General features: G+C 46.9%; 1 protein-coding gene and 2 long non-coding RNA genes across 4 annotated transcripts in view; 1 reads left to right on the forward strand and 2 right to left on the reverse strand.

Annotated features, from left to right (window-relative positions):
- LOC310675861 overlaps positions 1 to 18259 on the reverse strand; it is a 187243-nt gene extending 168984 nt beyond the window's left edge. The window contains exon 1 of the long non-coding RNA XR_014510253.1: positions 17389 to 18259. This is a non-coding gene — a long non-coding RNA (uncharacterized lncRNA). The remainder of the gene's footprint in view (positions 1 to 17388) is intronic.
- Positions 1 to 19447, reverse strand: part of P2RY2 (purinergic receptor P2Y2) — a 45023-nt gene extending 25576 nt beyond the window's left edge. Inside the window, exon 1 of one of the 2 annotated variants that reach the window (XM_083436700.1) lies at positions 19057 to 19447. The gene's annotated coding sequence lies outside the window, so the exon portion shown is untranslated. The remainder of the gene's footprint in view (positions 1 to 19056) is intronic. The other variant, XM_083436699.1, reaches the window with a different exon arrangement.
- The window catches only part of LOC310675886, a 217881-nt gene that overhangs the window by 165812 nt on the left and 29474 nt on the right, over positions 1 to 22595 (forward strand). The window lies entirely within an intron of this gene.

The raw sequence follows: 22595 nt of genomic DNA on the forward strand, positions 1-22595 counted from the left end.
ACATATGGTTGTCAAGCCTCTGCTTAAAGACCTCCAAAGAAGGAGACTCCACCACACTCCTTGGCAGCAAATTCCACTGTCAAACAGCTCTTACTGTCAGGAAGTTCTTCCTAATGTTTAGGTGGAATCTTCTTTCTTGTAGTTTGGATCCATTGCTCTGTGTCCGCTTCTCTGGAGCAGCAGAAAACAACCTTTCTCCCTCCTCTATGTGACATCCTTTTATATATTGGAACATGGCTATCATATCACCCCTTAACCTCCTCATCTCCAGGCTAAACATGCCCAGCTCCCTTAGCCGTTCCTCATAAGGCATCGTTTCCAGGCCTTTGACCATTTTGGTTGCCCTCCTCTGGACACGTTCCAGTTTGTCAGTGTCCTTCTTGAACTGTGGTGCCCAGAACTGGACACAGTACTCCAGGTGAGGTCTGACCAGAGCAGAATACAGTGGCACTATTACTTCCCTTGATCTAGATGCTATACTCCTATTGATGCAGCCCAGAATTGCATTGGCTTTTTTAGCTGCCGCGTCACACTGTTGGCTCATGTCAAGTTTGTGGTCAACCAAGACTCCTAGATCCTTTTCACATGTGCTGCTCTCAAGCCAGGTGTCACCCATCTTGTATTTGTGCCTCTCATTTTTTTTGCCCAAGTGCAATACTTTACATTTCTCCCTGTTAAAATTCATCTTGTTTGTTTTGGCCCAGTTCTCTAATCTGTCAAGGTCGTTTTGAAGTGTGATCCTGTCCTCTGGGATGTTCGCCACCCCTCCCAGTTTGGTGTCATCTGCAAATTTGATCAGGATGCCCTTGAGTCCATCATCCAAGTCGTTGATAACCCTCTTGGTTCTCTTGAGCGCCTGTTCTTAGGCGCCCCAAACGCACCACCCACAAGAGGGAGCTAGTGATCTGCAGGTGGGCAGGGGGAACCCCAAAGTTTGCAGAAGTTCACAAAATCTTTAGGGGGAAAGCAAACCTAAAAGAGGGCAAAGGATACCCAAAGGAGCCCATGCTTTTTGACCAGGGGCCAGCAAACTTTTTCAGCAGGGGGCCGGTCCACTGTCCCTCAGATCTTGTGGGGGTCGGACTATATTTTGGTGGGGGGTGAACGAATTCCTATGCCCCACAAATAACCCAGAGATGCATTTTAAATAAAAGCACTCATGTAAAAACACCAGGCAGGCCCCACAAATAACCCAGAGGTGCATTTTAAGTAAAAGCATATATTCTACTCATGTAAAAACACCAGGCAGGCCCCACAAATAACCCATAGGTGCATTTTAAATAAAAGCATATATTCTACTCATGTAAAAACACCAGGCAGGCCCCACAGATAACCCAGAGGTGCATTTTAAATACAGTGGTGCCCCGCAAGACGAATGCCTCGCAAGACGGAAAACCCGCTAGACAAAAGGGTTTTCCGTTTTGGAGGTGCTTCGCAAAACGAATTTGCTATGGGCTTGCTTCGCAAGACGAAAATGTCTTGCGACTCCTGGGTTTTTTTCCCCTCCCCCCCCTTTTCCCCAAGCCCCTAAACTGCTTAACAGCTGATCGCTAAGCCGCTTAACAGCTGATCTAAGCCGCTTATCAGCTGATCTAAGCCGCTAATAGCCTTTTAGCAGCTAATCCACTAATCCCTTAAGCCTTTAACAGCCGCTAATAGCCTTTTAGCAGCTAATCCGCTAATCCCTTAAGCCTTTAATAGCCGCTAATAGCCTTTTAGCAGCTAATCCGCTAATCCCTTAAACCTTTAATAGCCGCTAATAGCCGCTAAACCGCTAATAGCGCTAATAGCGCTAATCCGCTAATGGGCTTGCTTCGCAAGACGAAAAAAACGCAAGACGAAGAGACTCGCGGAACGGATTCTTTTCGTCTTGCGAGGCACCACTATAAAAGCATATATTCTACTCATGTAAAAACACCAGGCAGGCCCCACAAATAACCCAGAGATGCATTTTAAATAAAAGCACACATTCTACTCATGTAAAAACACACTGATTCCCGGACCATCCGTGGGCCGGATTGAGAAGGCGATTAGGCCAGATTCACCGATCGGGCCTTAGTTTGCCTACCCATGCTCTTTGGTCATGGAATACTGAATTTCTCTTTTTGGAGGGAGAAGTGGAAATTGGGGAGAGGAGAACATGATGGAATATCTTGGAAGAAGGCACATCCGGCTGGCTGAAACAGTGAACAGGGACTTTAAAGTCACGACCAGAGATGAATGGCTGATGAAGATGATGGACTATGCCGAAATGGCAAAAATGACCGGGAAAATCAGAAACCAAGAAGACAGAAACTTTAATAAGGGATGGGGGGAAAAATTACAATTTACTTAAGATAATACTGTAAACAACTTAAAACTATGGCAGGATTTGAGTGACGCTTGTGATATATTAAAAACTAAGGAGGAAATGGATTATTTTAAGAAAATAGAGAAAATATATGATGGAGTAGAAAAAAGTTTGCAATGGAAGCATTGCAAGAAAGTTCAAGGATTCAGGGAATCATGAATGTTGATGATTATGATTAATGTCTGAATTTAAATGTATAGAGTAAAACTGAATAAAAAAGAATTATAAAAAGCGGGGGAGAAGAAGAAACAATGAACAGAAGCTTGTCATACTGCAACATTTTGTTCCTGTTTTATACATGGGATGTTCAGCATGTTCCCTTTCTTCATTAAAAACGAAACACAGGGCACTTCAGCACTATAGCTATTTTGGAGCGGGATAACTCCACATTTCAGGGACGCGGGTGGCGCTGTGGGTTAAACCACAGAGCCTAGGACTTGCTGATCAGAAGGTCGGCGGTTCAAAACCCCACAACGGGGTGAGCTCCCATTGCTCGGTCCCTGCTCCTGCCTACCTAGCAGTTCGAAAGCACATCAAAGTGCAAGTAGATAAATAAGTACCACTCCAGTGGGAAGGTAGACGGCGTTTCCGTGTGTGGCTTAGTCATGCTGGCCACATGACCTGGAGGGTGTACGCTGGCTATAGAGTGAGATGAGCACCGCAACCCCAGAGTCGTCCACAACTGGACCTAACAGTCAGGGGTCCCTTTACTTTTACTAACTCCACATTTAATGCACATTTATGTCATTTTAAGAGCCATGGCTTCCTGCAATGAACCTCAGGAACTATAGTTCACCCATCACAGAACTAATTCCTAGCACCCTTAAATGACTACAGTCCCCAGGATTCTGTGTGAAGCCACATGCCTGAAACTCATGGTGTGGGTGTGACCTCAATCCCATAATGGCAAGTTCAGGTTGTGTAATTAGAGTTGATTGGGAGGTCATGTGCCACAAACCTACTTCCGCACCCCACGCCCCCGAAGAGCCAGCTTTTAGCAATAAGGAAGTTGGCAGAAAACACACTGGAAAGTGTGAGCCAATATTTGCTTTGACACAGGAGCATCTAACCTAAATTGGAATGCTCATTGAATAACCAAATAGCCTAATTGCCCCACAAATGAATTGAGATAACTCACTAAATAGCCAACCTTTTCTAAACTCCCTGCAAAAAAACAACACAGAAAGAATTCTCGTCTAATCTCCCTGAAAACAAAGCAGAACAAATTCTCATTCAAGAGCCAATTTTGTCTCATCTCCCTGCAAAGGAATCAGGATGAATTCCTCAAGAAACAGGTAATCTGGAAGTGCCCCCTCCAAAACAAACAAATAAAATCCTTAAGTGCATCGTTTTCACTTGGTCTTCCTCCTTTCAACGTCTTGTCTAAATTGGCCTCTTATCTTTGAAAAGTTCCTTCCCATCATTAAACGCAAAACCCTTTGTCTTTCTCGATGTTCCTCCCACACACCTGAGCGGCCTATAAAATCACCCCACGCGTCGACAGCATGATGACTTTGACCTATTAAAGCAATGAGTCACCCGACTGGAGACGCAGGAGGGCAGGGAGAGAGAGAGAGAGACTAGGAAGACATCTCTTCCAGCAGAGCCACAACACTTCTCAGATGACTGATAGCTGGGGTTGGGGTTGGGATTAGGGTTAGAGTTGGGATTGGGGTTAGAGCTGGGATTAGGGTTAGAGTTGGGATTATGTTTAGGGTTGGGGTTGGGGTTAGATTGGGATTGGGGGTAGAGTGGGGATTAGGTTTAGGGTTAGGGTTGGGGTTAGAGTTGGGGTTGGGGTTAGAGTTGGGATTGGGGTTAGAGTTGGGATTAGGTTTGGGGTTAGAGTTTGGATTAGGTTTGGGGTTAGGGTTGGGGTTAGAGTCGGGATTGGGGTTAGAGTTGGGATTAGGTTTAGGTTTAGGGTTGGGGTTAGAGTTGGGATTAGGGTTAGAGTTGGGATTAGGGTTAGGGTTGGGGTTAGAGTTGAGATTGGGGTTAGAGTTGGTCTTAGGGTTAGGGTTAGGGTTAGAGATGGGATTAGGGTTAGGGTTGGGATTAGGTTTAGAGTTAGGGTTAGAGTTGGGGTTGGGGTTAACTGGAACCTGCTAGATATTTCAGACTGTTTTTATTTACCTGATAGATTTCAAACTCTTCAAACCAGCCAGTACGCATGGATGTCTTTGCGCAACAGGAAAAAAGAGGTGCTTTTCAGTTTACTAATATGCTTTCTTTTAACAAAGGCTTTCGGAAACATTTCGATTTAGCAGACATTTGTGGATTTTCTAAGTGATACGGCTGCTTCGAGCAGCTGACCACATAAAGAAGTGGTTTCGGCTTGCGGGGAAATGTCAGAAAGGAAGCTTTCTATTTCTTTCATTTCCCTAATAAGATTGTTAAAATGGGCTGAGAAGCAGAATATCTGGGTGAAGTGGTCGGCTGCTGTGAGTACAGGATGCTGGAAGAGATGGGCTGCTGGCCTGGTCCAGATGCAGCACTCTCCTTATGTACTTAAGGTCTCAGTTCATTCCTTGGTATCTCCAGGTGGGGCTGGAAGAGACCCTCTGCCGAAAACCCTGGAGAACTGCTGCGGGTCAGTGTAGACAATATTGAGTTAGATGGACCAATTGACTCAATATAAGACAGCTTTCTATGAGCTTGTGTTTTTCATGCAAAAGGCCCCAGGTTTCAGTCTCCAACATATCCATTTGGGGATGGGACGTTTACCTTCCCGCCAGAGCGGTACCTATTTATCTACTTGCACTTTGACGTGCTTTTGAACTGCTAGGTTGGCAGGAGCTGGGACAGAGCAATGGAAGCTCACCCCGTCGCGGGGATTCGAACTGCCAACCTTCTGAACGGCAAGTCCTAGGCTCTGAGGTGCAACCCACAGTGCCACCCAAAACTGGAAAAAAAATCTACAGAAGGCGTTCAAAACCAACAAGCCTGCTATCCCAGCTATCCCAACCTGGTTAGCCCCCTAAAAACTCTGATAAGTAAATACAATATACTCCCATGCAGACTACCTTACACTGCGTTTAAAACCAAAATCGCATTTGGATAGAAACTGTTTCTCAGGTGGCTAGTCCTAGTCTTTATAACCCTGTACCTTCTTCCAGAAGGCAGAAGCTGAAAGAGATCATTTCTGGGGTGTGCATTATCCTGCACTGTCTCTGCAGCTGCACCTGGAAGCATAGATTTGATCCAAGGTGGGAAGAGTGCACCCAATTATTCTCTCCGCAGTCTTTACAACCCTGGACAGCATTGTTTTCCCCCTGACCGTGCAGCTCCCAAACCGCACACACACGGACTACACACACAGAACATGCACGGTAATCAGAGTCTCTCCAGGAGCTGCTGAGGACACCTGGATTTGGGCCAACAGAAGAGTCATGACCAGGCCACTTATTAACAGCCTGGGACAAACAAAGTTCATTTCTACACAAACCAAATCTTGTTTATGAACTGTCATTTCCCAAGGCAACTAGAGGCCCTACAATCATCAGGCAAGGCCTTGCTGGTGGTGACACCACTGTGGCTGCCTGGCTGGCATTGAGCAATGACAGGGTCTTTTCGGCGGTGGCTCCTTGTTTCCCAAATGCCCTCCCTTGTGAGGTGGGTCTGCCTCCTTCCTTGCTGTCTCACAGAAGGAATTTTAAAACATTCCTGTTTACCCATTTGATGGCTGAAATATACTGTGCCTGGCAACCCTGTGAAACCACTGGGTGAATGTTTTTAAACTGTGTTTGGAATGTTTTTCTGTTCTTTTGAGAATGCTTGTTTAAATGGTTGCTATTTGGAAGAAAGGTGGATATAAACTGAAATCACCATTTATCTTCAGCTCTGAGAGAAAATCCTCAGTGTCCCTATAGGAACAGGGTACTGTGGGCAAGAAACCGGTAAAAGAAATGGAGTGGCCCTCATAGTTAACAAAAGAGTGGCGAAAGCTGTACTGAGATGCAATCTCAAAAATGATAGCCGAAGAATTGGTGCTTTCGAATTCTGGTGCTGGAGGAGACTCTTGAGAGTCCCATGGATTGCAAGAAGATCAAACCTATCCATTCTGAAGGAAATCAGCCCTGAGTGCTCACTGGAAGGACAGATCCTGAAGCTGAGGCTCCAATACTTTGGCCACCTCATGAGAAGAGAAGACTCCCTGGAAAAGACCCTGATGTTGGGAAAGATGGAGGGCACAAGGAGAAGGGGACGACAGAGGACGAGATGGTGGGACAGTGTTCTCAAAGCTACCAGCATCCACTGTGGGAGGCAGTGGAAGACAGGAGTGCCTGGCGTGCTCTGGTCCAGGGGGTCACGAAGAGTCGGACACGACAAAACGACTAAACAACAACAAAAATGGGTCTGAAGCTACACAAAGCTACCACTTTGCAGGTCTGAGTCTGGTAAGTAGGAGAGGACAACCCTATCTAAAATCCTGGAGAGTTGCTGCCAGTCAGTGTGGACACTATGGAGCTAGATAGACCAGTTTAAGGCAGCTTCCCTATGTAGCCTGCCAGGAAGGGTGAGTTCCCACCACTAACAGCTCTATAATATATTCTGATTTTCACCCTTTGTCCTCCCTGAGGTTTTAACAAGGTCGTAAAGGTTCCTTGAAAACTAGAAATGTTTTGAGTCCTTGATTTTCGCCAGCTCCTCCTTCAGTGCACACAGGCGGAGACCTCTGCTCTGATTCCTGCTAAACCATCTGCAAAACAGACTCTTAAATAGCTGCCGATCCGAGGAGAAGAGTTGAGAAATGGAAGTGGGCCAAGCCTGTAGGTACCACTGGCCGCTGCTGCAGAAAGCGGAAACACATACAGAAACCCTAAGGCAGCCTTTCTCAACCTGTGGGTCCCCAGATGTTGTTGGACTACAACTCCCATCACCCCTAGATAGCAAGGCCTGAGCTCAGGGATGATGGGAGTTGTAGTCCAACAGCATCTGGTGAAGGACACAGTCATGGGCCAGGGGTCAGCTTCACCTGCTGAACACCAGCCTGAAGGGGGGGCATGGCAGAAGAAGAAGAGGAAGAAGAGTTTGGATTTGATATCCCGCCTTTCACTCCCTTTAAGGAGTCTCAAAGCGGTTAACATTCTCCTTTCCCTTCCTCCCCCACAACAAACACTCTGTGAGGTGAGTGGGGCTGAGAGACTTCAGAGAAGTGTGACTGGCCCAAGGTCACCCAGCAGCTGCATGTGGAGGAGCGGAGACTCGAACCCGGTTCCCCAGATTACGAGACTACCACTCTTAACCACTACACCATACTGGCTCCATCTGCAGCTGATCAGGCTTCACCGTCCAGAGGTTGTGGACTCTCCTTCCTTGGAGGTTTTTAAGCAGAGGTTGGATGGCCATCTGTCATGGATGCTTTAGCTGAGATTTCTGCACTGCAGGGGGTTGGACTAAATGACCCTCGGGTCCCTTCCAACTCTACAATTCTATGAAAGGCACTAATGGGAATCAACTGGCTCCAGCCTTCTGAAACAGAGCTCTCAGCAACGGTCAGGTGCTGGAAACGACGCCTGTGGTTCTTGGCCCTACCTTACTGTAGCTAGAATGCGGCAGCTAGACTGGTGACTGGAAACGGCCGCCAAGCCCATATAACACCGGTCCTGAAAGACCTACATTGGCTCCCAGTACGTTCCAAGCACAAATCAAAGTGTTGGTGCTGACCTGAAAGCCCTAAACGGTCTTGGCCTAGTATACCTGAAGGAGCGTCTCCACCCCCATCGTTCTGCCTGGACACTGAGGTCCAGTGCCGAGGACCTTCTGGCGGTTGCCTCACTCAAGAAGCGAAGTTACAGGGAACCAGGCAAAGGGCCTTCTCGGTGGTGGCACCCGCCCTTTGCAACGCCCTCCCATCAGATGTCAAGGGAATAAACAACTATCTGATGTTTAGCAGACATCTGAAGGCAGCCCTGCCTAGGGAAGCTTTTTAATGACTGATATATTAATGTATTTTTAATCTTTTGTTGGAAGCCACCTAGAGTGGCTGGGGAAACCCAGCCAGATGTGCAGGGTATAAATTTATTATTATTATTATTAGCAGAGACATCACCTTGCTAACAAAGGCCTGTATAGTCAAAGCTATGGTTTTCCCAGTAGTGATGTATGGAAGTGAGAGCTGGACCACAAGGAAGGCTGATCGCCGAAGAATTGATGCTTTTGACTTCTGGTGCTGGAGGAGACTCTTGAGAGTCCCATGGACTGCAAGAAGATCAAACCTCTCCATTCTGAAGGAAATCAGCCCTGAGTGCTCGCTGCAAGGACAGATCCTGAAGCTGAGGCTCCAATACTTTGGCCACCTCATGAGAAGAGAAGACTCCCTGGAAAAGACTCTGATGCTGGGAAAGATGGAGGGCACAAGGAGAAGGGGAGGACAGAGGACGAGATGGTTGGACAGTGTTCTCGAAGCTACCAGCATGAGTTTGACCAAACTGCGGGAGGCAGTGGAAGACAGGAGTGCCTGGCGTGCTCTGGTCCAGGGGGTCACGAAGAGTCGGACACGACTAAACAACAACAACAATTATTATTCTGTGTCTGTACCCTTGGCTCTGTGATCATCTGGATTCCCTGACCTCTGGACTGTCGGACTTCATATGCGAATTCTGATCTCAGGCCAGTGTTTCTCGGAGATTCCTAGCCCCTGCTCTCTCAACAACAGGACTCGGATGGCGCAACGACACACACCAGCTCTGAACCCAGTCCCTTTTACAGAACTTATGAACATGGGAAGAGACCAGTGCATAAGAAACTTAAGCACGCAAATCTGTACCGAGGAAGAAAAAGAGTTCTGTAACTGGATCAGACCAAAGGCCCATCTATCCCAGAATCCTGTTCTCACAGTGTCCACCCCTCGTTTGCAATGACAGGGAAGCAGCTTGTGGGGAGAGGGGTCTGGAAGAATAGGGGGGGTGCTGCCCCTCCACCCTTAATACTGCCCCACACCCCAGCCAGGCATTGCAGCCAAAAGCCCTGCCGTGCTTCTGTGCAGACACAGCAAACAAACTCGCTCCGCCGGTAAACTATTTGTTCTGATGTCCGGCTAAATGGAACATTTTGTTCAGGTTGTGTCCCCCCCCCCCCCAAAAAAAAGAGTTGTCCCCTGAGTCTCTGGGAATTGGAAGGATTTCTGCCAGCTCAGCTTGCCAGATCATTCTCTAGGCAGTCAGTTCACACATGGCTCCCCGCCGCTTGAGTTGTCGCAGTTTGGTTGCTGGGCCTTGAGCCTTTTTCAGATGGTGTTAGGGTGAAATGCCTTTGGGCGGCAGGAACTGGCATCAACACGGAAGGCTTCCTGTCTCACCCCAAAATATATATATACAGTGGTGCCTTGGTTCTCAAACGCCTTGGTACTCAAACAACTTGGAACCCAAACACTGCAAACACGGAAGTAAGTGTTCCAGTTTGCGAACTTTTTCCGGAAGCCAAACGTGCTCCGTTTTGAGTGTTACGCTTCTGATTTGAGTGCCACGCTTCCATTTTGAGTGTTACGCTGAGGTCTGTTATGCTGAGGTTTTTGCTATTTATTTTTGCGTTTTCGTTTTTGCAGCTCTTTTTGTTTTGTTTTTGTGACTGTGTGGAATCCAGTTCAGCTACTGAGTGATTGGTTGTGTGGCTGCAGTACCATGTTTATTGCTTTCATTTTATGCATCAGTGGTCTCGCTAGATAGTAAAATCCATGTTAAATTGCTGCTTTAGGGGTTGTTTTTAAAAGTCTGGAACAGATTAATCCATTCTATGGAAAGCGTGCCTTGGTTTTGGAACACTTTGGTTTTGGAACGGACTTCCAGAATGGATAAAGTTTGAGAACCAAGGTACCACTGTATGCACATTCACTGCAAATTGTGTGAAGCCTCTCTCTCTCTCTCTCTCTCTCTCCCCCCCCCCCCCCCCCGCCCTGCATCTGACAGTAAGAGCTGTTTGACAGTGGAATTTGCTGCCAAGGAGTGTGGTGGAGTCTCCTTCTTTGGAGGTCTTTAAGCAGAGGCTTGACAACCATATGTCAGGAGTGCTCTGATGGTGTTTCCTGCTTGGCAGGGGGTTGGACTCGATGGCCCTTGTGGTCTCTTCCAACTCTATGATTCTATTCTATGATTCTATGAGGTCTCCTCCAGAAAACCAGTTTTTTTAGCATTAATGATCATAGAATCTCAGTAGTTACACTACAACCACAGCATTCCCCTGATCCACATAGCTGTCAACTTTTCCCTTTTTTAAAGGGAAATTCCCTTATTCCGAATAGGATTCCTCGCAAGAAAAGGGAAAAGTTGATAGCTATGCTGATCCACCAAACTTGTAACTCTATTTTAAAAAGAGAGAGATGAGGATTCTCGGGCATGACTTGCTTTTGAGAAATCCATGCTGGGTCTCAGTTGATAACTATAATCCCACCTCCTTGCCTACAGCAAAGACACCTTTCTGATTCTGCATTGGGTCCCGTGACTTAACTGGAGCCTATGCATTTGTGAACGGAGAGCAGGATTTTAATCCTGTGCCGTTGAGAAAGGGCAGCCCCCCCCCCTCAACTCACCCGCTGTCAGGAGCTCATCCTACACTCAAGTAGGACCCTGGTAGAGACACATGCCCGGCTGGCATGTTCTCTGCCTCCTGGTCTTTTGTTTGGGAGCTTCAAAAGCTTTCTTCTGCCCGAACATCACAGCGACCGATGCCAACCAACACTGGCACACTTAGGGATCTGCAGAGTTTGCGCAGTTCGCGTGACAGACCTCAGCAACTCAGCATTTTGGCTAATCTACTTTATTTACATATAAACACACATGGAGCACTGCAACATGGCTCCCTCTCTCTCTAGCATCAGACAGCAAAGAGAAAAAACAAAGGACAATAGTCCCACTTCACGGAACACAGTAACAGAAGCATCCTGTCTCCGTCACTTCCCACTCTGTGGAGTCAAAACATACACCGTCATGTGATAGACAAAAATCCCATGACTGCAATCACGGAGCAGGAATTCTAACACCCGCCTCGCCCAGGGAAGAGGAGCAATGAATGTCTTCTCTTTCTCGATCTCTCCCTCTCTCTTCTCCGCAGTCTGGCCAGGCTGAGAGAGGAACTATTAAACCTTCCTCATCCTGGCACAGCAACCTCAAGGGGAAACAGTTCGGGAGGAAGACGGCATCAGCGGAAATTAGCTTAGCGTGGAATTAGTGGTGGGGTTATATGATGGGAAGTGGCGTTGCATTTCCTTTTCATTTCTAGCCTGGTCCAATCTGAAGACTAGGACAGGCATCTCTGTCTGTCTATCTATCATCTATCTATCTATCTATCTATCTATCTATCTATCTATCATCTATCTATCTATCTATCATCTATCTATCTCTATATCTATCTATATCTATCTATATGTATATCTATCTATCTATCATCTATCTATCTATCTATCATCTATCTATCATCTATCCAACTATCTATATCTATCATCTATCTATCTATCTATCTATCATCTATCTATCATCTATCTATCTATCTATCTATCTATCTATCTATCTATCTAATCTATCTATCTCTATCATCTATCTATCATCTATCCATCTATCTATATCATCTATCATCTATCTATCTATCATCTATCTATCTATCTATCATCTATCTATCATCTATCTATCTATCTATCTATCTATCATCTATCTATCTCTCTATCATCTATCTATCTATCATCTATCTATCATCTATCTATCTATCTATCTATCTATCATCTATCTATCATCTATCATCTATCTATCTATCTATCTATCTATCTATCTATCTATCTATCTATCATCTATCATCTATCTATCTATCTATCTATCATCTATCTATCTCTCTATCATCTATCTATCTATCTATCTATCTATCATCTATCTATCTATCTATCAATCATCTATCTATCTATCAATCATCTATCTTTCATCTATCATCTATCTATCATCTATCTATCTATCTATCTATCTATCTATCTATCTATCATCTATCTATCTATCTATCATCTATCTATCTATCTATCTATCTATCTATCTATCATCTATCTATCTATCTCTCTATCTATCATCTATCTATCTCTCTATCATCTATCTATCTATCTATCTATCTATCATCTATCTATCTATCTATCAATCATCTATCTATCTATCAATCATCTATCTTTCATCTATCATCTATCTATCATCTATCTATCTATCTATCTATCTATCTATCATCTATCTATCTATCTATCATCTATCTATCTATCTATCTATCTATCATCTATCTATCTATCTATCTATCTATCTATCTATCATCTATCTATCTATCTATCTATCTACCTATCATCTATCTATCTATCTATCATCTATCTATCATCTATCTATCTATCTATATCCATCATCTATCTATCTATCTATCTATCTATCTATCTATCTATCTATCACCTATCTATCTATCATCTATCTATCCAGTGTGCTATTTTTCTATACATATAAAAAAAGAGGTTCCGGATCGCACCATGAACCACAGATTTGGAAGGGACCTTGAGGATCATCTAGTCCAACCCCCTGAAATGCAGGAACCTTTTGCCCAACGTGGTTCTCGAACCCACTACCCTGGATTCAGAGCCTCAGTGCTACGAGCGATGTCTACCAACTATGTCTATCCCAGCTCTTCAATGTGTAATTCTCTGGATTTTGAGGAGGTCCCAGGTCCAATTGTCCAACCAAAAACAAGAGAAATGAACCAGTATATGAGTGATTATAACATGCAGAAATGTACTGTGTTATTGAGGATCGCTTGCGAAATATGAGTATTGGGAGAAACGGAACGCCTCCCTTATTCTTTTATAATAGCAATGGCGCCCACCTGAGAGGTACTAGAATTGAGTTCCAGCTGGGGGAAAAGCCCGGTTTATCTATCTAAGTATCCAGAGCCGTCTTTCCTATTGGGCCTACTGGCGCGTTGTGCCAGGGCGCTGGCCTCTCAGGGACACCCCAGTGAGTGGGGGAGCTGTGCGGCTTTGCCAGCGGCCTCCCCTTTCCCTGCAGGTCTGCCAGCTGTGCCCCACCAACCATACGGCTGGCGGGCATGCAGCTTGCCTGCCAAGCCCCCACGGGAGTAGGGTGATCCCCGCAGAGGTTTGGAGAAAGGTCAACAACCCTGGGAAAGGGGGGGACCACAGTGCCAGATATGCTTAAGACAGCCCTGTAAGTATCTATGTATCTATTTACAGTTGTGCCTCAGAAGCCAAACGCCTTGGGAGTCAAACGTGTTGGTTCCCAAACGCCGCAAACCCGGAAGTGAGTGTTCCGGTTTGCAAACGTTCTTTGGAAGCCAAACGTCCGACGCTGCTTCCGCGGTTTCCGGTTCAATGTACAGGAAGCTCCTGCAGCCAATCAGAAGCCACGCCTTGGTTGTCGAATGTTTTCGGAAGGCGTCCGGACATCCGGAACAGATTCCGTTTGACAACCAAGGTACGACTGTATCTACCTATCCCTTTACGCTAAGGTTCCAGGGCAGGTTATGGTAAAACAAGTACAGTGGTACCTCAGGTTAAGAACTGAATTCGTTCTGGAGGTCCGTTCTTAACCTGAAACCGTTCTTAACCTGAGGTACCACTTTAGCTAATGGGGCCTCCTGCTGCCCCCGCCATGCAATTTCTGTTCTCATCCTGAAGCAAAGTTCTTAACCTGAGGTACAATTTCTGGGTTAGCGGAGTCTATAACCTGAAGGGTCTATAACCTGAAGCGTCTGGAACCCGAGGTACCACTGTACAATATTAGAAAACAACTTAAAACATCTTACAATCAATGAAATCAGGCAAGTCCTAAAAATGTAGGCCTCAAGTGTCAAAAGCCAGGTGTGTCTTCAGCATCCTCCGAAAGCTGCACAACAGTGGCATAGCGTGGGGGGTGCAGGGGGGGCCGGCCGCACCGGGCGCAACATCTGGGGGGGGGGCGCTCGCACTCTCAGTGCTAAAATCAGTGCTAAAATCCACGGGTTAGGGGGCGCAAATTACTTGCCTTGCCCCGGGTGCTGACAACCCATGCTACGCCACTGCTGTACAATGAAGGTACCCAGCGCCCCTTTGTGGATAGGGAGTTCCACTGCTTAGGAGCCACAGAGAAGTCTCTCTCCTGGACAGCCACCATCACTTTGGGCCTCTGAGGGTGGGGGAACTACCAAGAGGGCCCCCTTGGCTGATCTTGGCACCCGAGAGGGTCTGTAGGGAAGCACGGCAAGCATCGCACACTGAAAGGCATGCTGCTACCTGGTGGATTGGGGTCATTAGGGCCAGTGGGGCATTGCCCCACTAAACTCAGTCTGCCCTCTCGGACGCTGTGCTCCAATAAGCAGCCGAATTGTGTCTTGCTTCAGGTTACGACGCTGCTGGTTGCCAAAGGGGCAAAGTCCCTTTCAGGCTGGGGCTGCCCAGAGCTGCTTAGAGAGCAATGGGACCAGGAGAGCAGTGTCTTGGGTGCAAAGGTCTCTACACAACACTGTTATTACGACTCACGGGTTACAGGACTGGACTGGGAAAGGATTTCAGGACCGATGCAGGGGGGAGTGAGCTGTGGTCCAAAATATCAGGCTTTTGTGGCTTGAATCCCATCAGATTCAGGCAGTGCTGAAATAGGCAGGTAAAGGTAAGGTAAAGGACACCTGGACGGTTAAGTCCAGTCAAAAGCGACTATAGGGTTGCGGCGCTCATCTCGCTTTCAGGCCGAAGGAGCCGGTGTTTGTCCGCAGACAGCTTTCCAGGTCACGTGGCCAGCAGGACTAAACCGCTTCTGGCGCAACGGGACACTGTGATGGAAACCAGAGCGCACGGAAACACCATTTACCATCCCGCCACAACGGTACCTATTTATCTACTTGCACTGGTGTGCTTTCAAACTGCTAGGTTGGCAGGAGCTGAGACAGAGCAACAGGAGCTCACTCCGTTGTGGGGATTCGAACCGCTGACCTTCCGATCGGCAAGCCCAAGAGGCTCAGTGGTTTAGACCACAGCGCCACCCTACCAAAATAGGTAGAGTAGGCACTGACCCATGTCCCTTAGGGGTCCTGTGGCAACAGATCAAAGTAATATTGATTTGATCTTGAACAATCAAACAAAAAAAATATATCAGCGGGTCATTTGCGAGGGGCACGCCGAGATTTCAACTGCCTAGGAGCCTCCAGAGGGGTTAATCCAGCACTGACTGCAGGTCCAGGCAAGAATTTAAAGGGGAGTGGGTAGGATTAGGACAGGCATAGCCGTGTGCCCTGCCGGGGGCACTGGAGGCCCCAACAGCTGCCCCCAAATGCCAGGCGTTGGCACCAGCTCTGGACATATCTGAGCAACAGCCAGGGCATTTTTGAACAGTGAAAGAGCATGGGGTTCACTTGCCGAAGCAACGCCCCAGCTGGGGACTATATTTTGCAAATCCGGGCATACTAAGAGTTTGGCCACCAAAGAGGCACTCTGTTTCCCTATGTTTACCTCCTGAAACATCCACCACTCCGACAATGCCAGCTCCTTATCACTTTGGAGTTTATAATAATAATAATAAAATTTTATTTATACCCCACCCTCCCTGGCCAGAGCCGGACTCAAGGTGGCTAACACCAGTAAAATTACAGTAAAAACATAATAGGGGGGAAAAACAATTTGAAATACAGGTTAAAATGCAATTTAAAATGCAGCCTCATCAAAACCATAAGGCGAGGGGAACATAAGGGTCAGACTGAGTCCAAGCCAAAGGCCCGGCGGAACAGCTCCATCTTGCAGGCCCTGCGGAAAGATGTCAAGTCCCGCAGGGCCCTGGTCTCTTGTGACAGAGCGTTCCACCAGATTGGGGCCAGTACTGAAAAGACCCTGGCCCTAGTTGAGACCAATCTAACCACCTTGCGACTTGTGACCTCCAAAGTGTTGTCATTTGTGGACCTTAAGGTCCTCCACGGGGCATACCAGGAGCCACGGTCCCGTAGATACGTGGGTCCTAGGCAAGAAGTGATTTCAGTTCCTGCGGGTATCCTTGTTTGTATGCAAACGCTCCCCTCGCCCGCACCGCAAACAAATTAAGAGATTGACGGCGCCGTGACAACTCCAAGCAAATTCACGTCTCGCAAGAACAAAACCAGGTTTCGCTTCAATGATAAAACAAATGAAAAGACAAGGTTAGGGGGGTCAAGCCCAGGTTTCCAAAGCAAGGGGTGTTTTTGTGTTGATGTGTTCTATGGAGTCATCTGATCCTTCCTTTCATCCTTCTATTAAAGCAAGCAACATAACTATTTTCTGTGCGTATAACAATGAGGATGAGGTTTGTTCCCAGTCCTGTCGCTAACACGCCACCTGTGCCTATTCTGATTGCCCACTGGGCGTTAAGACTCGCTCGAAACTGGATCGGATCATTTTGCAAGCACAGAGCCAATTGTTTTTGACATTCCAAAACACAATTGTGCTTTAAATACATGGGAAGCTGCATTGAAAAGGAGCCAGGCTGCTGCTCCACCTAGCTCAGCATTGTCTACCCAGACTGGCAGAGGTTATCCAGGGTTTCATGGGCAAGGGGGCCTCACCCTGCCCTACCCGGAAATTTTAGAAGCTAGATGCTGCTGTCTGGCATCGATAGCAGCCTGAGTTTCTCGTGGCTTTCTGGGAAGCAGGGAAACGTGCGCTTAATCGTTCAAGTTGTGCTTCCAGCACATGCTACAAGGGAATTAAAGGAGGCTCGCTCCAATTGAACACCTTGCATTACACTAAGTAAATAAGAGCTTAGCTCAAATTCCTTCTGTCTGATGCAGGATGCAGAAACTACTAATTTGCGGAGACATCTATGTGCAGTTTGTGACAAACCTGTGGGAGAACGCGTCATTCTGGAATTTATTTATTTGTTGGATTGATAAAATTTATACATCCCTCAACTGTAAAACAAAAACAGAAGACCCTCAAAGCCTTAACCAACCTGGTGCCCATCAGATGTTTTGTGCTGGCCGAGGCTGATGGGAGTTGTAGTCCCAAACTTCTGGAGGGCACTGAGTTGGCAAAGCCTAGAGGGGCTGTGTGTTGTGTGTTTGATGGACTGCTGCACATAGCTGTCAAGCGTCCCTTATTTGGCGGGACAGTCCCTTATTCCAGTGCCATGTCCCACTGCTGTCCCTTATTGATGATGGCCCTTAAATAAGCTACTGAAAGTAATGGGGCCCTTTCTATGTCCAGCTGTGCTTTGTCAACAACAAATTGTTGCTGTTTTTTGTGTTGAATATATGCTATATGGTAATTTATGGACCTTTTAGGTATCTAAAGCTGTTTGCACGCAACAAAATATGTATTTTATAAAAGTAATTGTTGATCCCTTATTTTGGCTGCTGATCCCTTACTTTCGAGGATGCTGGTCCCTTATTTTCAAATCTGTAAGTTGACAGCTATGCTGCTGCAATATTATTTCCGTGTCTGAATCTTCATCCTTAGAGCCATGGGTGTTCCCGGGAATTTTGGGAGGGTGGGGAAACCAAATTCTGAAAGTGAGGAATAAGCTAGTTTTGCACACATACAAATGATCGTAACAGTGTCAGTATCTTTTGCTTCAAATCTCAGGCTCACAAATACTAGGAAGTTTTTTGCTTCATGAAAGTTGAGGATCTGGGAAATTGGGGTTCATCCAGTAATTCCCTGACCCCCTGCAAACTATGGGTGCCCATGCCACTTGAGCAGGTCAAGTAATATATTTTAAACTCTCAACCTAGACAAAAAATCCCAATACAGTAAAAAGAATAAACAACAGCTCCTCGCAAACCCAAACACCCTGAGCTGAACAGGGAGGTAGCATAATAGAAATCGCAATATATTCTTCCTAAATGTGTTTTTCCACGGCCTGCCTGTGTCCTCACAGTTGCTCCACAGAGATTAGTAAAGGATTTGATTTGACTCATCAAATAACTAACAGTTGAATAACTTTTTGCTCAGATTTATTAATGGCCGGATCCTTCCAAGTAATGTCCACCCACACTTCTGCTTCCTAGCCCACCCACACTTAACAACCAACACAACACTGGACTCAGAAGCACTGGGTTCAAATCTTGGTCAGGTATGAAGGCTACCGGGAAGCCTCGCAGGTTGTAGTGAGTGGGGAATACAATGGTGTAACAACCCCCCTTGCGAGAACCTACTGCCAGAGTTTATTCATGCTTACTCAAAAGGAAGGAGCCAGCAACCTTTTTTTAAAAAAAACACACCAAACCCACACTTGTACAACATAAATAAACCATGAATCATCATGAAATAAATCACTTTATCGTGCAAAATGTGACCTATGTTGCAATTACTCAAAAGGCTTTTTCTAAACCTGTTCATATACCGCTTTGAACCCCCAAGGGCTGATTGCCTGACCTTCTTTTTTAAAATAATTTTTTAAAATGGCCCTTTAATTGTGTGTTTTCTAAGTCTTCGAGGCTGCAAACTGATCTAGGTGTTGGGTCCCATCTCCCTCGCAGGTCACAACCTATTTAAAACCGGCGGTTGACAAAACAGGAACCTAAAAATAGCGCAAGAGGGAGAGATCGACATCCCAGGGGGATTCAGTTATCACAAACCTGGGGGGGGGAAGAGAAGGAAAAGACCCAGTTAAGATCAAAGGGAACACTTCTGTGTGAGGAGGGTGGAAGTTTCCACGGAGTGCCTGACCTCTGGAACTCCTCGCTACTGGAGTGTGTCAGAGACGTTTTCCGCGCGCTATTCCGAAACCTGCAAACACACCCACCCAAAACTTACAGTTTCTGCTTTTTCCAGGGAGAATCTCACGATGCCAGGTCTCTTGGCTTTTCCATGCTCAGTTCCTTTGCCTGATAAAAGCAGCGGGAGGAGGAGGAATCGCCGGGAAACACAGCATCTCACTCCCTCTACCCGCCTCTCCTTGGCTGGCTCCTCGCGCGCGCTCTTGCGCTTGTTTCTCCCCAGCACTTCGCTTGTTTCTGTCTCGGTTTGCAAAAGAGGCGCAGCAGCAAAGCGGAGTGGAGGCAGAGAGGCGTGCCTGGGACTGCGAACTGGCCTGCCCAGACTGGCCCCTGGGTGGGGGAAGATTAGAGAAGAGGCAGCCCTGCCTCTCTCTCTCTCTCTCTCTCCCTTTCTCTCTCTCTCTCTCTCTGGGCAAAGATGAGTAGGAATGCAAGCTGCTGCGCTCTCAAGTCAGATTGGCAAAGGCGCGCGCTGCAAACGCGACACCCAGTTGCCGCCAGCTGTCAGAGCAGAGGCGAACAGCTCGGGGTCAAAATCCTTCGTAGGAAACAAGCCGGATTTCCCAGCCCATATTTCACTTCCCACCCCCGGCAACCCAGGAATCTTCCTTCTACAGAGATTCAGAACTTCGGTCCGCTTTAGCGCAGCGTTGCCTGTTTGCATCAGTGGCGCTCAAACTTTTTTCCGCCCACTCCAGGCCACCGTTTCAGAATAAAAAAAACTGCATGTTTAATCAGAAAAAAGTCATCGTGAACCTGTGACTTTTTGCATAAAAAAAGAAAATGGAACCTTTGCATCTGGATTTGAGGACTGGAGATGTTTGTTTCTATTGTTTCTATCAGTGGCGTAGCGTGGGTTGTCAGCACCCGGGGCAAGGCAAGTAATTTGCGCCCCCCCCCACTGCACTGTCCCTCCCCAAGATAGTCCCTCGCTCTCTCTCCGCACCGCAGGCCTGGCACCCCCCCCCCTCCACAGTGGGCGGCGACCCGGCGGCTCGGATCGGATTCACACAGCCAGCACTGCAGTGAGAGAGAGTGAGTGAGCCAGGTAGGGGCAGAGAGCTGCGAGTGCGCCCCCCCCCAGATGTTGCGCCCAGTGCGCCCGCCCCCCCCTGCACCCCCCACGCTACGCCACTGGTTTCTATAAATTGGCTCTGTGGGTTATTATATTGGATTGGTCTGGAGACCTCAGGGGCCAGCAAACCTTTTCAGCAGGGGGCCGGTCCACTGTCCCTCAGACCTTGTGGGGGGCTGGACTATATTTTTTTTGGGGGGGGGTATGAACGAATTCCTATGCCCCACAAATAACCCAGAGATACATTTTAAATAAAAGCACACATTCTACCCATGTAAAAACCCCAGGCAGGCCCCACAAATAACCCAGAGATGCATTTTAAATAAAAGGACACATTCTACTCATGTAAAAACACGCTGATTCCCCGACCATCCGCGGGCAAGATTTAGAAGGCGATTGGGCCAGATCCGGCCCCCCGGGCCTTAGTTGGACTACCCATGGTCTGGACGAAGTGAATATTGATTTTATTTGGCAGACAGATGAAGAATCGGAAGTTCATCACTTTCTGAACCTTCCCCCCCCCCCTGTGTTTCTCTTATAACATCTTATCTCTCTTTTTATTTATTTCTTTTTCCTTCTCTATTTCTCTGCCTCCCCCTTTCCTGTTTTTATTGTATGTATATAAAAATCTTGGTTTGGTTTTAAAAAGGGAGGAAAATACTAAGTTTTGTGTTTTTCTCTATAAACATTAATAAAAAATGATTAAAAATTAAATAAAAAATAAAAATTGCTTGTGCCAAACTGGATTTACAGTGGTACCTCTGGTTACGTACTTAATTCGTTCCGGAGGTCCGTTCTTAACCTGAAACTGTACTTAACCTGAAGTACCACTTTACCTAATGGGGCCTCCCACCGTCGGAGCACGATTTCTGTTCTCATCCTGAAGCAAAGTTCTTAACCCGAGGTACTATTTCTGGGTTAGCGGAGTCTGTAACCTGAAGCGTATGTAAACCAAGGTACCACTGTATTTTTTTTAGTGGGAAGAATACTTTGGAAAGCAGAAAGAAACCATTCCTAGCAGTGCTTGATTTATAACCTAGAACTCCACTAATTTATAATATGATCATGGGATGTCCAGGAAGTTTAAAGCAAGGCTGCTACATAAGATCCTGAATCATTCCCAAAATATAATGATCATAGAATCATAGAGTTGGAAGAGACCACAAGGGCCATCGAGTCCAACCCCCTGCCAAGCAGGAAACACCATCAGAGCACTCCTGACATATGGTTGTCAAGCCTCTGCTTAAAGACCTCCAAAGAAGGAGACTCCACCACACTCCTTGGCAGCAAATTCCACTGTCAAACAGCTCTTACTGTCAGGAAGTTCTTCCTAATGTTTAGGTGGAATCTTCTTTCTTGTAGTTTGGATCCATTGCTCCGTGTCCGCTTCTCTGGAGCAGCAGAAAACAACCTTTCTCCCTCCTCTATGTGACATCCTTCTATATATTTGAACATGGCTATCATATCACCCCTTAACCTCCTCTTCTCCAGGCTAAACATGCCCAGCTCCCTTAGCCGTTCCTCGATGATAAATGAGCCTCTTTCATATGTACCTTAAGTATGTATACAAACTCAATCACAGAATTGTAGAGTTGGAAGGCACCCCAAGGGACATCTAGTCTAACCCCCTGCAATGCAGGAATCTCAACCGAAGCATCCATGACAGAGTGGCATCCAGCCTCTGCTTATGAAGGAGAGTCCACCACCTCCCAAGGGAGACTGTTCCACTGTGGAATAGCTCTTTACCAGTGGCGTAGCGTGGGGGTGCAGGGGGGGCCAGTCGCACCGGGCGCAACATCTGGGGGGGGGGGCCACTCGCACTCGCAGCTCTCTGCCCCTACCTGGCTCACTCACTCTCTCTCACTGCAGTGCTGGCTGTGCGAATCCGATCCGAGCCGCCGGGTTGCCGCCCACTGTGGAGGGGAGGGTGCCAGGCGTGCAGTGCGGTGCGGAGAGAGAGCGAGGGACTATCTGGGGGAGGGACAGTGCGGGGGGCGGGCGCAAATGACTTGCCTTGCCCCAGGTGCTGACAACCCACGCTACGCCACTGAGTCCACCACCTCCCAAGGGAGACTGTTCCACTGTGGAATAGCTCTTTACTGTCAGAAAGTTTAGTCAGAATCTCCTTTCTCGTAACTTGAAGCCATTGGTTCGGATCCTACCCTCCAGAGCAGGAGAAAACAGGTTTGCTTCATCCTCCATGTGGCTGCCCTTGATATATTTGTAAATAATAACAATAATAATAATATTTATACCCCGCCCATCTTGCTGTGTTTCCCCAACCACTCTGGCCAGCACCCAACAGAATATTAAAAACACGAGAAAACATCAAACATTAAAACTTCCCTAAACAGGGCTGCCTTCAGATGTCTTCTAAAAGTCAGATACAGTCATACCTCATGTTACGTCCGCTTCATGTTACGTTCTTTCAGGTTACGTCCCGCAGCAACCCAGAAGTGCCGGAAAGGGTTACTTCTGGGTTTCACTGAT

The sequence above is a fragment of the Podarcis tiliguerta genome, assembly GCF_965153285.1.
Source record: "Podarcis tiliguerta genome assembly, chromosome: 4".
Taxonomy (NCBI): Eukaryota; Metazoa; Chordata; class Lepidosauria; order Squamata; family Lacertidae; genus Podarcis; species Podarcis tiliguerta.